This window comes from Athene cunicularia (assembly GCF_003259725.1).
Source record: "Athene cunicularia isolate RWA chromosome Z unlocalized genomic scaffold, athCun1 chrZ_part2, whole genome shotgun sequence".
Lineage (NCBI taxonomy): Eukaryota > Metazoa > Chordata > Aves > Strigiformes > Strigidae > Athene > Athene cunicularia.
The window spans coordinates 5,438,895-5,442,258 of NW_020799143.1; positions in this window are offsets into that span (position 1 = coordinate 5,438,895).

Genomic DNA, 3,364 nt, shown 5'->3' on the forward strand with positions numbered 1-3,364 from the left:
CCCCCTGCCCGCTGTCCCGTGGCGCTGCGGCCGCGCTCCGGAACGAGGGGTGAAGGTCCTGCCCTGCGTAGCTGGCGAACACGAGCCCGAGTAACTTACGATGACTAAATGAAACCCTAAAATAATAATAAAATGCCCGGCTTCATTTTAGCGAACTGGTTTTACCAGTTTTGTGTTACAAATGTTAATGATTAATAATTTTGGCACTAGAGAATAGGTTTTTTTCTGCACAAAGTCCATGTCTTGGCAGAAGATGTGCCGGGAACCACTGGTACAGAAACGGTTAGTGTGGAGAGATGAGGGCTGGTGAAATACTAGGAGGGACACTGAAGACTACTACTTCTTGTAAAGGGAAAGGAGTCGTTTTCCCTACGCCAAGGTGCAGGGCCGGTGGTCTGCTGCGTGACAGCCGGCTCAGACCGCCACGCTCACGGCGCTGCTGCCAGGTCCCAGCTGTGGTTTTTATGGAGGATATGTGCTCTCAGCAGGATATGTGCTCTCAGTCTCTTTGACAACCACTTTAGGAACTAGCAATCCAAACCCAAGAGCAATAGTTTTAGGTTTAAACCTCCCTTCTGGCTTAGTCTGGGGAGAAAGACCCTGATGTGGAAATGTGCAGGTCTCTGGACAGTTTTTCCCTGACAGTTGTTTTTGTTTCCTGTTGGTGTAAATGTTAATTTATGGATCTCCTAAGCAATGCACTGTTTTTCAGATCCAAGTTTCAAGCTCAGAATTACTCGATGCCAACACCAAAATTAAAATTACATCCCTTATTAGAAACAGGAGAACAAGAAAGCTTCAAACGCAGATAAGTGATTCGATCTCTTCAAAATAAATGTCAGAACTTCACTGGTTCCAGGAAGAGAAGGCTTGAGTAATGTGGGCTGAAATAACACAGGTTGCTTTCACAATCTTTCATTAAAATGGACTTGGTCTCAATGTTTCTGGGTAATTCAGACAGACATGTGTGAGATATGCATAAGTTCGTGTTGAAAAGATGTGGCCTACTTTCATCTGAGTCCTGATTTTGAATTGTGTAAATGTTGACAGGGTGTTTTAAAAAGTGTATGTTTGCAGGCATCAGTAAATTCAGTGCCACCTACTTTTGAACATCCCATGTGAGGGCCAACATACTCTTTTTCACTAATTAAGCACAAGGCCAAAGTTTTTCTTTTCCTCCCATAAATGAAAGGGAGTGTGATTTAATGTCCTGAGTGTGGAAATTTCCTAATTTTCTCTCAAACTTTCCCTCCACTAACTCAGAACACAGCATGTTTCTGTACTGTTCAAAGCCGACTGTAGGGATTGCTTAATTCAGATAGAAAATTGCACAGAATTATTGTCCCTCTTGCCTTGGGATGTGCAATGACATTTTTCCAGATTATGCTGTGCTTGGAGAGAAGTCTGCTGCAGCACTCACCCTGCCGGACTGCTGTGGCCTCTGTGTGCTTCCTCCTCCCTGGATAGAAGGAGGAGGTTTCTTCCACATCTACCACATCTTATTGCAAGAGCGGGGCTGCCCTAGCCTTGCCACGGGTACTATTCACCCATTTTGGGAAAAGAAGAATTATTACCCAATGCTGACCACTCATATCAATGTCCTGTCCAAGCAGTCATTCACTGCAAACGCAGGACAGAGTAAAATGACTGTTTAACAGGGCTGATCATGAGAAAGCCTTAGTGGTTACCCTGAGCTGGTGCTAAACTATACCTGGGAGTATAAACCCCAAAAGACGGAAGAAAGCCAAGGTGAGAAAAGAGCACAGGGTTTTGGAGCAGAGACAGTTGTCAGGAAATGGCATCCCACATTAAAAACATTTGAGAACATCAACAAGAAAAAAAAAACGGTTGAGCTGATTGTGCCTGAAACAAAAACCAACCTGTTTATCTTGACATGTTTATTTTAGAGCCTAAGTTTGGAACCAGGTTTTCAATGAAGTATCTCTCAGGAACCAGAACGTGAAGCTTATCCCCTTTGATTTGGTTGCCTGTGACAGCAGCTGATGGAATCAGGGAGTGCAGACTTTGTTAAAGATTGTGTCGCAACAGGCGTTGTTTGGGTCATGCTTTCCTGGCATCTTTGGGATTGTACTTCGTAAGTTTGCAGCATGCTGCAGCAGATAGCCTACAGGGCCAGAAGCTGCCAGGACCCCTGCTCCAAAACCTGCATAAAATAACGAAAGCACTGGGAAGAAGCCTGTGATGCTGGGTTGTATCTAACAGCATCCTTGTTGCTACTTAAAAGCAGCAATTCCATAATCTTCGGTGCTGTGCTGGCATTTACCCTTACAAGGTTACTGGAAAGCAAGTGGAGGTGGGTAGGTTCACAAAAGGAGGCACTTGGAGGGTTTCTCACATCCCATGAAGCCCAGATCAACTGACCTCAACTGGACTGTGGCCAAGAGGTGGTGGGAGGTGGGAGAGGTCTTGCACACACCTGCCTTGCACGGCATGCTCTGGAGAGGTGCAGTGCAGCACTGAGGATTCACCTTCCTCCCGCAGGACCTCTGCACATGGAGGATGGTCAGACAGTCCAGAGCCACAGCCACCAAATGGCCTTCCTGGGCTCTGCCCAGAGAGACCCACTTTTTGGAGTCTACCACGTATACTCTTCCTAAAGTGCAACTGAACTCAAGTTTTATTTACCTGTTCTTTCACAGGGTACTAATAAAACTCTTCTCAGTCGGCAGTTATAGTTGTAGATTATTAGTACAGTGCTAAGGGCACGTTTCTGAAGATTGTGGGCAATTCCAGGCCGCTTTCAAGCAGTAGCATGAGTTTACATACGCAGATGGTGCATGAAGACTTAAGATCATAAACGTTCATGCTGAGAATGTCAGCAGTGACTGTGATCAGAACAGTTTTCACCCACTTTTTGAAAGCCTGACCGTATCTCATTGACAGTTATTTTACTTTCCTACACGAGCGAGGTTGGAGAGACCCAGTGACACATACTGTCACCGTCCAAGAGCCTGTGGCTGGTTTAGGTCAAACACTCCCTAGCGAGGTGCTGTAGGTCCATGCTGTTGGTCTTTGGGCCCCTTTGTAAGAAGCAGTGTTGCTGAGGTTGTTAGCAGTGATGATGCCAGGAGGTCTGTGGACTGTCGGGGAAGGCAGCTGGTCTGCCAACAACCTGTTTGAAGAGGAGTTTGACCTTGTGAAGTGCTGAGGCTTGGACAACCAGCCCAAGCCAGAGTTGACCTATAGATGAATCCTGTATATTTTATAACTGAAAACCATTGTGCTAGTATGTATTGTACTAAGTTATAACAACCCACTTATGCTCATGTAAAAAGTGCTAAAGCATTGAAATACTGAAGCCTAAACAACAGGCCCCAAGCGGAAGCTGCTAACTTAGTCTAGA